This window comes from Gordionus sp. m RMFG-2023, chromosome 1 (genome assembly GCF_954871325.1).
Source record: "Gordionus sp. m RMFG-2023 chromosome 1, tfGorSpeb1-WG-v2, whole genome shotgun sequence".
In the NCBI taxonomy this organism is placed as follows: domain Eukaryota; kingdom Metazoa; phylum Nematomorpha; class Gordioida; order Chordodea; family Parachordodidae; genus Gordionus; species Gordionus sp. m RMFG-2023.
This window is the reverse complement of record NC_088775.1, coordinates 46,093,352-46,107,541: the sequence shown is the minus strand read 5'-3', so window position 1 is coordinate 46,107,541 and position 14,190 is coordinate 46,093,352. Positions and strand designations below refer to the sequence as shown.

The following is a 14,190-nucleotide window of genomic DNA, read 5'->3' as shown; positions in this document are numbered from 1 at the left end:
TAAGACCAGGTGGGCATTTTTGCGCACGAGGCCGTGAGAAAATGTCGTTTTTGAGGCCGATCAGAGGAAAATATCAAAAAAGAGGCCGATTAGAAAAAAATAATATATCATGTTCACATTATTTTTTCTTAGCATTTATTTATTTTAATAATATCTCTATTATTTGAATATCACATTCCTTGAGAATTATCATGTTTACTATATTTTAATGCATAAAATATCAATAACTTCGCTTGACGCTATACATCATTACTACCTGCCTTTCTTTGTTTTTTTTTCAAATGAAGTGGAAACGCTTCAGTTTGAATTTGAGTAAAGTGAAAGATATGTTTTGATTAATTTATTATATTAAATTTTTATACATTGATTTATTGTAGAAATAATATAGCCAACATTTGTGATTGTATTTCCTGTTCTTAATTCATTGAAATTAAATAAAACCCAGGTATTATAATTTTAATAAAAGAAATTTTTGATCAATTTGATTTTCTATTGTTTATTTTTAATATAACTGATGTTATTTTATTACTAACTAAGCTCAACGAACACAGATTTTTAAAATCTTACCTAAAATTCTACAATTTATACTTATATGCAAAAATTTTCAGTAAAATTTATTGTACAAACCAAATATTATAAACAACTTTATATATCTATTTTTACACTTATTTATATGATCATTGAATTATAATGTGTGTAAAAAGTTAGTAAACAACTTATTTATACTTCATAACCCATACATAATAATGTTTTTTTTATTATTAATGGCTGGTTCATCAGATTTTTATAAAAGTAAGTAATTTTATATGAAATATGAATTTTATTTGGATTTCCAGTTGACATCTTGAGATATTTTTATTAGCCTTAAGTTATAAATTAATAATAGAAAATGTTTTATGTAACATCATAAGAAAGGATAACCTAAAATTGGTTGCTTTATGATATAATTCTTTAAAAAAATTATATTAAATTTAATTTTACACTTATCATGTTTATATTTATCATGAGTAGTGCACACAATTATTATTTTTAGTTAAATTGAGATATTTTTAAATATCATGAATAGAAATGCCAAAAGAAAATTTAAAGGTGGAGCTTAAAATTAAGAGAAAAAAATGCTGCTGGTCTCAAAGTAGCTGGTGCTGATGCAAAATAACTTAAATTATCTTTCTTTGATAAATCAAAACCAAATCTAATACTATTACTTCATGTAAAAGAACTATTTTTTTTAGGAATATCAACAACTGCCTCCTATTCACATCTACCTGAAACAACTACATTGTCTGCAACATCTTCATTTATTATTGCATCAGTTCAATCATTGCCACACCCACCTAAAACTATATTATCTACCATTATAGCAGATAAATCATTTACATACCCTGAAAATACATAATCTACAATTGCAAAAATTCCATCTATATTGTTCTAACACTTGCCAGAGGCAACTACATCAATAATGCCTTCAGATATTCACAAGTGGATCATTGATATCGTAAACAATTCCACCACGTATAAGAATATTAACGTCACATTCATCTGTATCAATTTCATCATCTATTCTTCTAAAGAGCACCTTCCCAGATATGCCACAAATCGATTTATGTTATCCTACAGTATCCCCTTAAGAATTGGATATGCATACAGATACACGTAACAGCTACTATATCTCAAAAACTTACATTTTTAATGAAACATTCTATACAATCAATAAATAGTAAATATGATAAATTATATTATCGAATGGTAATGAATGAAAAAATACTAAAATGTATTACAATAAAACTAATATGCAATAAAGCCAAAGATGTGTGCTCAAGTTGCCTGGCATTTGCAGTATGCGAAAATACTTTCACAACAGGCTCAACAAATTTTCGACATATGCATTCAATAATTAAAATACATGAAAATTCAAGAGTACATATTAGTGCCGAGGCCTACTTCAGAGCATCAAAAAACAAGTCATTTGATATTTCAATTATTGTTAAAATATTAAATGAAAAAAATCGACAAATTATAACAATGTCCACATAATAAAACAAATATTCGAGATAATAAAGTTTCTAAGCAAACAAAACTTACCCTACAAAGGATCAATCTTAGCTACTTCCCTCGACAAATATTGCAGATAGAAATCCTGAAATCCCTATTTCCCAACCTCATAGGATTTTCCATCCTATGTTTATCATTCTTTTCAAATTAAATTTTGAATCATGGGAATTTCCTAGAAATGATTTGTATTATATCAAAGAGTAATCAAATACTCAGACATCATTTCAAGAAGGCTATTTTAAAGAGCAAACGTAGAAAAGAAAAGCTTAAACTCTCTGGCAAATTAAAATCGAAGGGAAAAGATTCTCTCATAACCTTGTTGTCAAAACAACTGTTAACAAAGTTATTGATGTTGTTCTTGATCAAATCAGGAATTTAATAAAAAAAGGAGATTGGTAACAAACGGTTTAGTTTGCAAATGGATAGTAATCAAGACATTAGCGTTTATGTTCAGACAACCAGTCTACGATACATATATAATGGCAAAATAACAGAAAGGATTTTCGCACTTACAAAAGTTACAAACTCTTCTGGAATAAGATTTTTTGATATCTTAAGTCAGTGGCGTATCCAGGATTTTCTTATAGGGGGGGAAAATTTTTTTGGGGGCTTCGCCCCCAAACCCCTTTTACCTGGCCTTCGGCCAGCTTTCCCCGGCCTTCGGCCGGGTCTTATTAAGCTATTCTATTAAATTATGAATAATTTAATAATAATTATATTTCTATTTTTAACTATTATTTACTAATTCGTGCTTATGGATAGGATATTACATGCCTCTTTTCTATTATTTCAAGTTAGGTATATTATATTTAATAAAGTTTTTTTAAATGTAAAGGTTTATTTATATGTAAAGTTGAAATAAAGTGTAATGTCATTTTTTTTATAAAATTTGCTTTAAAAACTAGCCTCAGCTTAAATTCTCATACAATATAAGTAGAATATAATTTTTTTTATTGAAAATACTAATAGTAGTTTAAAATATTGACTAGAAAATAATTAAATTAACAAGTTTTTTTTAACTTCTTATCAAATACAAGATTTTTAATTATTTCGTTTGTCTTTGGAACCAAATCTCTGTGTATATTTAACAGAGCTAACCCATTTAGCCGAGATTCAGTACTTCGTAAATATGTTTTCAACCTTCTCAAGTTGGAAAAAGTCCTTTCATTCGTACATGTTGTAATAGGCAAACATGCAAGAATATAAAACAACTTCGAAATATTAGGAAATTGAGCCAAGGTTTCTTTACACCGATTGAGCGCATCAATAGCATACTCAGGTAAAATAGCTAAACGTATAAATATTTATACCACAATTCGAATTCACTGATTAAATTTATTTCAGTATCAATCTCATAGGAATAAAATTTTTCTAAATATTTAATTTTACCAATAGTGGCATTAGAAAATGAAGAAGGATCTTTGGGTAATAAAACTTGAAGATTGCTAAAGACTTGTTTTTTATCTAAAACCCGTACTTTTATTTGCTATAAAATAGTATCTAAGAATGGGATGAAAATGGATATTTTAGAATATTCTTCAGTTGAGCCAATATTTATTTTCATCTCAAAAATGGCCTAGGTGCTAGACGAGGTTTAATTAGTATTATATCATAAAATTTAGCCTTCGATTCAACGTCTAGATAAATATTATGAAAATATTTATCTACATTCATTCTTATTGTATCTACCTGTTCATGTATATTTTCCGCCAAATCAATAACTTGAACCAAATCTAAATTTGGTTTTTGTAAATTTCTACAAAGTAGTGAGCTAAAAATAATTTATTGATGCAACTAGCAGCAATGATAAACTCTGATTGATCAATTGAATTCAATAATGATATCGCTGCTAACGACACATTACTTTTTTTCATGCTCAGCCTTATTTATAAATTATCGTTTGATTTCAATCTCTTTGACTAAATATTTTTACATTTTATTAATATTTTTGAATAATATGTTGGAAAATTAATATTCAAATATTTGTAAAATTTTGATTTGTGTGGGTAAGGGGGGGGGGGGGTCTGGGGGGTGGGGGTAAAATTTTTATTAGCTTAAAATGATATTTATGAAAATAGTCAAATTTGCGATGGGGGGGGGAAATTTCCCCCTTTCCCCCCCATTGGTTACGCGCCTGTCTTAAGTTAATGCTTTTTGAAAAATGTAATTCAAATGAGAAATATAATTGGAGAATTATTTGATGGTGCTGCAAATATTCGGGGTGAATTTGTTAGGTTGCAAGCTCTTATTAGACAAGAGGCTCCAGGTGGTTTGTATATTTGGCGCTAATATTATAATATCTTCTATCTATCTATAATCATAGGTCTTTTGCAATTTGGATCTGATTATATATGATATTTTTAATGATGATTATACCTAAGATACCTCATCAGAAAACAAAATATAGCCTAACCATTTCATCAGAGGGTTAATATCTAGATTTTCACAGTATCAATGTTTAAATTATCAAATATTTCTTACAATAAAGATTTTATCGAAGAATGGATATATTTGAATTTTATACAATTATATGTCTTTTAATTAGGTAATTTTTATGCATAAGTAAATATTTGCATTTATGTGATTACTAAATGATAGATCAGTTTGACAAAAAATTAGAATTTTCTCCTTAATTTGATGATGGATGAATTAAATTAAAAGCCATGCTTTATGAATTATCACTTTTGCTTAGGTCTCTAATTTTGCAACTTAGTAAATCAATGGAATTTTTATTATGGAAGCAGATTTTGGTTTTGTTCTTTGATACAACTCAATTGCGATTAGCATAGCTGATATTTTTAAAATTTTGCCATTATTAGGCTATCCCATGTTATTCATGCAACTTTCAACTGAGTACCTCTTTTATCTTATCTAAAGATGCCTTTTTACATGCATTTCATAGTTTTGTATATTTTCTCATCACTTCATATGTGTTTAATGTATGTTATTCATTCATATAACTTATAACATTTTTGATTAAATGTAAAACTTTTTTGTTTTACTTATATATAATTTGACTATGATTGAATTAATCTCCTATTATTTGTTAACTTAGAATATCTTTTTATTTTTTCTATTGTAATTTAATAATATCTTTTAATTTTTTCTATTGTAATTTAATAATATCTTAAATTTAATTTTATATTTTGTACCTAAGTAATAAATCACATATCAGGAGGGGTGGTTGTCTGTTTAAAATTTAAATTAGGATGAAAATTTTTCACGAATTTATAAAAGGCATGGTACTTTAATATGTATTCATGAATTTCATAAAAATGCCAGGAGTTAACCATTAGAATGATGGGTGGTAATCAGATATTTACCCTGCATTTGATAATAAATTATTTTGAAAAATTTTCTCAATAATATAGAATGGCAAAAAAATGTACATATAAAACAGATTTAATTCTTATAAACCCCTTACATTGGACATATTTTTCTGGATCCACGGAAAAAATTAATTATTATCGGTTTTGCTGGGCTTGGGAAATATTTTCCACAATTAATATGGGCTTGGACCTGGCTTGGGAAAAAATTTTCAAAATTATTAAGGTCATATGCTTAAAAAATTTTAATTTTAAATATGGGTTAGACATTGACCTGTAATTTTTTTTTGAAGACATGGCCAGGCCTGATAAAAAAACTAAGGCTTATGCTCAAAAAAATAGTATTCACTCTTAGTCTTAATATGTTGGCCTTGGTCTAAAGTAGTGGTGAGCGAGGTTAAAAAGAATAAAAAATAGAGATGATTTTTAGAGATTTACCTATCTCCAAGCTGGGAACAATTTTGAAAATTACTATGGGTTGGGCTGGACTTTGAAAATATTTTTTTAAATTATTTTGGGCTGGACTTGTGGAAAATTATTATAATTTTTTAGATATTTTTTTTCAGTTCTCAACTTTATGATCTTTCATTGGGCTGGAACAATTTTTTCAAAATTATTATGGCGTACCTTGCTTGGGAATTTTTTTAAATATTAAATATTAGGCATAGGTGATCAGTAATATTTAACAAATGATATTGATATTAAGTAAAAACTTTAAATATATTTTGAATATTACACTTAGTTTTAACGGATTAAACCTGGCCTGAAGGGGGAGGGGGGTTATAAAGAATAAAAATTGGATATTATGTTCAAATATCAGGTAACAACTAGCATAAAAGTAAGGAGAAAATTCTCATACATTGTCATTTTTGACAGGCTATCTACTAGTAAAATATACATGTGCAATGAATATTTTTTTATATTTGCAATGATATTTTTTATATGTGCAATGAATATGATTTTAGATGTGCAATTTTTTAAAATAAAATATATGATCATTGTGTACTATTTTTTTATTTTATTGAAAATGTAAATCGTTTGATTTTATATTCAAAAATAAGAAGTAATAAAAATCATGTACGAAGAAGCCATGAAGGTCTTGCAAAAGCAGGCCGAAGACCCGCAAAATGGGGAGTTTGAGGGGTGGAAGCATCCATAAAAATGAGGCCGCTATAAAAAAAATGCTCACGAGGCTCTAGCATTGACAGTCCGCCCTGGTTTCATATTGGGGCCAGGGCAGGTTAAATCATTTGTCTGAAGTAATATGTACAATTGATATAATTATCTTTATAAAATAAATTATAATATTAGAGAATAAGAATCTTGATTGATTCAATATTAATTAGATTAACAATCGTGACTGACAATTTAACAACGAAAATTTATAATAAACATGAAAGAATTTGATGGTTTGACTTAAAAAGTCGGCTTAAATATGTTTTTTTCATATTTTTTAGGAAAAAAATTTAAAGTAGCGAGTAATGTTTTGCGTTAACTTTACTCAAAAAAAATAACGTGTTACCATCACTGGTTACCTCTAGGAGGTAACGAACGACGTTTTTCTTCCAAAAAGATATCTATTTATTTTGCCAGATTAGAAGAAAAAAAATCTTTGCTGGGATTCGAACCCATGTCCCTCACATTTGTAACTAACGTTCTTGCCGATTAGGCCATAGACACTTTTAAAAAATCGTGAATATTTAAATATTTACTATAAATTGTCACACTGTGACTGTGACAAAGCTTTTATATATATTATAGATAGATAATTATGCTATATATTATAATGAATATAATGATAATTTAATCTCAAAAAATATAGTCCAGTTCAGATAAAATGTTCCTATCCTAATTCCTAAATTTAAAGTAATACAAACAGATTTTATCTGATGTTATGTTATCATTAAATAAAACAATTAGGAAGAAGGAAATTAACAAACTAGACATGTTTTTTGGAAAAAAAATTAAAATTTGTTTAAAAAAATATAAAAATAATCAAATACTGTTTCTCAAAAATATTATTTATAAATAAAAATGATTAAAATGCTAATTTTATTGTGGGAGACATTTTAAAATTGTGGGAGATTTCAAAATACAGGAGTAAGATTTTACATGTAAACTAAAAAATTGTGGGACCCCATCATGAGATCTGTTTAAAAATTGAAATTCTTCCAACTCACTTTGAGAATATAGTAGGTCAGGATATAAAATGAAGATAGAGAAATTAATCTAAAATAATTTGTTTCAGTAATCTCTTAAATCTGATATTTTATATGGAGTTTGGAAATTTTAAAAATTTGTAACCTAAAAAATAGGCATTTAATTTATTAATTTAAAGCATCATTTATTAATTTAGAGCATAAATAATCAATCATTTTTTTATCAAAAAAAAATAGCAAATCAATTATTTAACAATGTTTAAATTAGAATTTTTTGGTTACCACCAAGCCTAACAGATTCAGATCAAAAAATCTATTATGTATGTGAGTAAAAAGAAATGATGAAAAGAAAAAAGTAATTAGATTTTTGTATACATATACTTTAAAATAATATTTTGCTTTGAGATAAAAATTTGCTTCAATTGCCAACATAAGAATAAGTCTGGTAGAAACACAAAGTTTAATTTGGAAGAATTATTATTATACAATTTTGGTTTTATATGGCAATAAAAAGTATTCATAAGCTTAAAAATTGTTTAAAATCCTATTCATATAATATAACTTCATTTTTTATTAATTTCAAATGCTATATTGATAACAATCTTTTAAATAAATATAAATGTTATATAAAAATATTAATTATCCTTAAGTTTTTGCCACTTTAAAGGTTTTTGTCTATAAATAGGCCATGCTGGTATAACCATCTATTTTAACATAAGTATAAATAACAACCATATTAGATATATTTACTAAAGAAGATATCAAAATGCCTATTCCCAATAAATATACCGTATAAGAAAACAACTGGAAATAATAACCCAGAAGAAAACCTAAAACCTAAAATAAAATGGGTTACCTAAAATTTTATATATTTACCCCAAATATAATTATGATAGATTGGTATATTTTTTCAGCTAGCAATTGTCCTTCATAATCCTAAAATAAACATTATAAATTTCTAAAAAATAGATACCATATGCAATGGAATAGTTTTAAAATATTTATACATTTTTTAATAAACACGTAAAATTATAGCTTTAGAGGTTTCTGCCACAAACAATGACAAAATTTTGACAGGTAGTGAAGGGACATAATATCAAATGTTGTTTTTTCGCATTTATAAAAAAATGATGCAGAATCTGAATAAGGCTCTGTAGAAGAAGTATAGGAAATTTTTATAATCGGGAGGATTTTTTCTTTTTTTATAATTTCCAAAACTGAAATTGTTTTTAATTTTTTTGCCACCGTATTTTTTCCAACGACACTTACTTTTGTAATTTTTGAGATTATACTTAAAAATCTACTTTTGTATACTTAAAAATTTTTTATTTTTCAAAAACTAAAACCTAACAATCAATCAATAAAAAAAATATATTAATACATTTAAAAAAAATCAATATTATTTTCTTTTAAATTAATAACAATAATAATAATAAACATATACCTAGAACACCTCCCTTATTTTTAAGAGGCGTTCTCAGGTTACTAAATATATATATATATATATATAAAAATATTACATTTTATAATATATATTGTTCCTCTTTATTCATTAACTTCATTTATACCCATCTCTGCGAATTATTGTTGCACTTCTTCAGCTACGTTCATTTTAGTAGAAAAATTGACGGGTCTTTTCCTTTGCAATGCTGGTTTTTTCATAAGTGTCTTACGCACTCCAAAATTCTTCTGATTCATGAGTACTTGCTTAGGCAGGATTACATTAGAACGATCCAGAATTGTGTTAGCACGAGCAAAATTCTAATCATTGACTTTATTTTGGTTATTATCATTATTATTGATAACATAAGTATTGCTGGGACAGTTAGCTGCTTTGTGTCCATCTGTTCCACAGGCAAAACAAGTTAAACGGAATATAGGTCTGTTGAACAATTGCTGAACACTCTCCTTGATCTATGAAAGGATGGTTGCACATTTATCGTTGATTGGTTTGGTGGCTGACCATTTCTCACAAGTTCCTCCTTCCTATTTGCCAGTTCTGTCCATGCACAGGCTAAAGCAGTTCCTGCTTGCGCTTCATTGATCTGCAGGATACTAGATTTTAAGTTAACGTAATACGTGTTCATGGTCACTCCTATTATCAATAAATTTTTCAACAAATTTTCCGAATTTTATTAATAAAATTATTTACTAAACATCATTAACTTTTCTTATTTATTCCAACTTATATTTAATTATTATTTTCACAATAAACAATTAATTTGATAAACAAATAACATTTTTTAATCCACTCACCACCATCATTATTTATTTCAAAAAATATACTTTCCAAACCTCTTTAAATCAACTTTTTATCTCTTGCTGCATAAATTTCACTTTTTTAATAATAATTCATAAGTTGTTTAAATTTCTCCTTTTTCTTATCAACTCTTTAATTTCTCGGTACATATGTTTCACTTAATAATAAAATTAATAACTTTTACGTTAAATATAAATGAGTATCTTTCTACCAAATAAATTGATTTCTTATCTCAACATTCTATCAATTTAAAAAGTTAACACAATTTACATTACTATAAAATAATTCCCCTCTTCAACTTTTACTTTTATCTCTCAACTGTTTTTTTTAACACAAAAAAAAACTACTAACCACGATATGCTTCACTTCACTTAAGAACAAATATTTAATAAAACAAAAGATGACCTGCAATATACATTTTTGTTAAACCAAACGAATTATCAACATATTCAGTTATATGTATCTCATCTATTCAATTATACATATACATATATATCAAACTATATCTCAGTTTTTTTTTATAATCCTTAAACAAATATTTTAATAATCATAACTCGAAATGAACCGAACAAATATTTTAATAATCACAACTCGAAATGAACCGAACAAATATTTTAATAATCATAACTCGAAATGACCCGAACAAATATTTTAATAATCACAACTCGAAATGAACCGAACAAATATTTTAATAATCATAATTCGAAATGACCCGAACAAATATTTTAATAATCGAAATCGACTAAGATATTCCTGTTCCAATTAATTTAATAATTAAAATGGTTTAAAATATTTAAATTATATATATAACCTTTTATTCTATTCTATATTTCTAAATTCTATATATATTTTTTATTCTATCCCACTTTATTTCCCCCTCTTTCTTAATTGATCACAGTGTATCATTTCTACACTTTTATTTTCCATTACTACTGAACATAATTTATTCCCCAAATTCTATCACAGCGCCTTTTTCCCATTTTTTTCCTTTTCCATACATTCTAACCCCAATTGATTCACTATATATTTCACCTGATTTTCCTTCTCCTGTATCTTCACAATTTCCCCAGGTTTCAACATATCCAAAAACATATTTATTTTTCGATCTAACAATTTTTCCGTAGGCGATTTACCATCTTTCCTTTAGCATTATTATAATACAACTGCAATACCCATATTTCACTTCGGTTATCTTTAGTTTTCATTAACCAACTTTTAACAATCGTCACCATCCTTTCCGCTTGTCCATTCAAACTAGAATGGTACGGTGGTGCAACTATATGATTTACATTTAATTTGATACAAAAATTTTTAAATCGTGTACTAATAAATGCTGGACCTCCATCCGATACCATAACTTTCGGTATCCCAAATCTCGAAAATATTTTTTTACAAAATTTTATTACAATTCCCGTGGATAACCCATGTACCTCCACGAATTCTATCCACTTCGAAAAAGAATCCACCATTAAAACAAATTTTTTCCCTTCCCACTCGAAAAAGTCCAAATGAATTCTTTCCCAAGGTTCTTTAGTTTTCGGCCAACTACTATTTTTATCTTTAGGGGGCATATTGGCACAGGCATTACAAACCTCACAATTTTCCCCTAATTTATCAATTTCTTCATTCATACCTGGCCACCATATGTATTCCCGTCCCCATTGTTTCATTTTCGTAATTCCTTGATGACCCGCATGTAAAATATCTAAAGATTTTCCTCTTAAATTACGAGGAATGATCGCTCTATTTCCTCTCATAATACATTTATCTACTATAATTAATTCCGCTTCCACATTTTTAAATTTCCTTCCCTGATCACTCCATGGTTTTTTCCCAGTAATCTACAATTTTACCAAATTCAATTCTTCATCCTTCATAGTATATCTCTGAATATCCTCCCATTTGGTAGGACTACCCTTTAACACTTTAGTTAACATCCTGATAAGAGCTTCCTCTCCATTTTCTTCATCAATTTTCACCTCTTGTTTCTCATCAATGATTTCTAATCTAGACATAATGTCCGGAAAATGATTCTCTTTTCCCTGCCTATACTTCAACTCCAAATCAAAACTTCCCACCAGCAGTAACCACCTTTGCAACCGAGGCGACATCATTAACTGCTTATTATCTTTTTTGAAAAGATGTATTAAGGGTTTATGATCTGTATACACTACAAATTTCCTCCCTATCAAATATTCTCTGCATTTTGTCAATCCAAAAATAACTGCCAAAGCTTCTTGTTCTATCACCGAATATCTGGTTTCCACCTCTCTGATACCCTCGAAAAAAATATTACCGGTCTTTCTAAACCTTCTATCACATGCAATAAAGCTCCTTCAACACCTTTATTCGAGGCATCTACCGCCAAAATAACCTCCAATTCGCTGTTAAAACATACTAAAATAGGCTCCTTGCTAGTTTGTAATTTTAACCACTCAAACGCCACTTGTTCATCTTTCCACTCAAAAGATACATTTTTCCGTAATAACTCATATAAGGGAGCTGCTACCTTTGCAAAATCTTCAATAAATCTATGGTAATAATTTACCATTCCCATAAACGATTGAATTTCAGCCTTATTCACCGGCTTTCTCATATAGCAATACTTATCAAATTTTTATCCAACGGTTTTACCTCTATTCCATTTATCTTATGTCCCAAATATACAACTTCGGTAACTCCCATAACACTTTTTTCACTACTCGCAAGCAATTCTTTAACTTTTATTCGTTCAAAAACCTCTTCCAACCTTCTATTATGTTGTTCTACCGTTATTCCTGTAATCAATACATCATCCATATAATAAAAAACACCTTCTAACCCTTGAAAAACCGCAGCCATTGTCCTCTGAAAAATTGGTGCCGAAATACTTAATCCAAATGGCAATATACAAAATGTAAACAATCCTTACGTCGTTATGGTTAACAATTTCCTCGTAGATTCTTTCATAGGTAACTGCAAATACGCACATGAAAAATCTATTTTTGAAAAATACTTCGCCCCCTTTAAATTCGCTAAAATTTCTTCAATTCTCGGCAACGGATACTTTACTTCCACAACCCATGGATTTAAAGTTACTCTAAAATCCGCACAAATCCTTAAATTACCATTAGCTTTCCTTACCGGAACTAATGGAGTTGCCCATTCACTGTATCCAATGGGACAAATTATTCTATCTCTTAACCAATTATCCAATTCTTTTTCCAATTCTTTTTCCATTTCTGCTCTCCATTCAAACGGTACCCTCCTAACAGCACAATATTGTGGAATAAACCCTTCTTTCAAACGTATATCTACTTCATAATCTACTAAACGTCCCAATCTTTCATCAAAAATTATTTCTTTATATTTTTCCTTCAAATTAACCATTGCCTTCCTTAACACCACTAAATCTTCTTTACTTTCATTTTCTATTTTTTTTCTAACCAATTTCACCAGAAAATTTTGTGCTACAGACAATTTTTCTCTCTCTAAATTCGAATCTTTGTAAATTCCATCACCACTCATATAACTATCCTCCAATCCCGATTCCCTTGAAATCAACTTTTTGTCTACCTCAAAATTAAAATTTTCATCACTTGTTTCCAAAATATTATCCATCTCTACATCCACAAAAATATCATCAATATCCAAATTAACATTTTACCCAGAATCATATATTATAGCTTGTTCATTATTCACACGATCAGGCTCCTCCTGATCCATTTTTCCATTTATAATTATTTCATTTCTCTGAATTTCCTCAAAATCTTTTCTCGAATTTTTAATTTCCTCGATTTTTAATATTCCAATTTCCGAAATTACATTTATTTCATTATCACAACTTCCTGATTATCATTTTCCATATTCTCCATTTTACTATTCTCCAAAATTTCATTTTCCACCAATTCATTTTCCGAATTTTTAATATCCACCTCCTTTACGGATGTTTCTAACTTTTCAATGCTTTTATCATCCATTTTCCCTTGAAATATATTCAAAAATTTATTTTCTAATCCAAATTTAGATATCCAATTCCATCCCAAAATCGCACCAACCTCTTCTTTTATTATCCACAAATCCAAAAATTGTACTACCCCTTTAACTAACACTGGTAAATTCACCTTCCCCAAAACGAAATTACAGTTCCATTTAACTGTTTAATTATCATTTTATCATTTATTAATTGCTCATTCGGCCATAAATTTGAAAATTCCTTATACCCCATTACCGATATAGTTGCCCCCGTATCTAATAACATTACAATTTCCTTGTTTCCCACATTAATTTTCACCCTCGAACATTCATCATAATTAATATCTTTTTTCACCAAATCTGGTATAATACAAATTTGTATATTTGCCCGCCACTCATTCCCTTTATTTTTAACCACTAATTTATTACAATTTTTCCA

At 28.0% G+C, this 14,190-nt stretch overlaps 1 long non-coding RNA gene across 1 annotated transcript; it reads right to left on the bottom strand.

Annotated features, from left to right (window-relative positions):
* Positions 1-8,183: 8,183 nt before the first annotated feature.
* On the bottom strand, positions 8,184-8,585 carry LOC135922206 (uncharacterized). Its single transcript, XR_010570783.1, has 4 exons — positions 8,511-8,585; positions 8,414-8,473; positions 8,288-8,367; positions 8,184-8,241 (listed from the first exon to the last, which is right to left on the bottom strand). It is a non-coding gene; the product is annotated as an uncharacterized LOC135922206 (long non-coding RNA).
* Between the last annotated feature and the right edge of the window lie 5,605 nt (positions 8,586-14,190).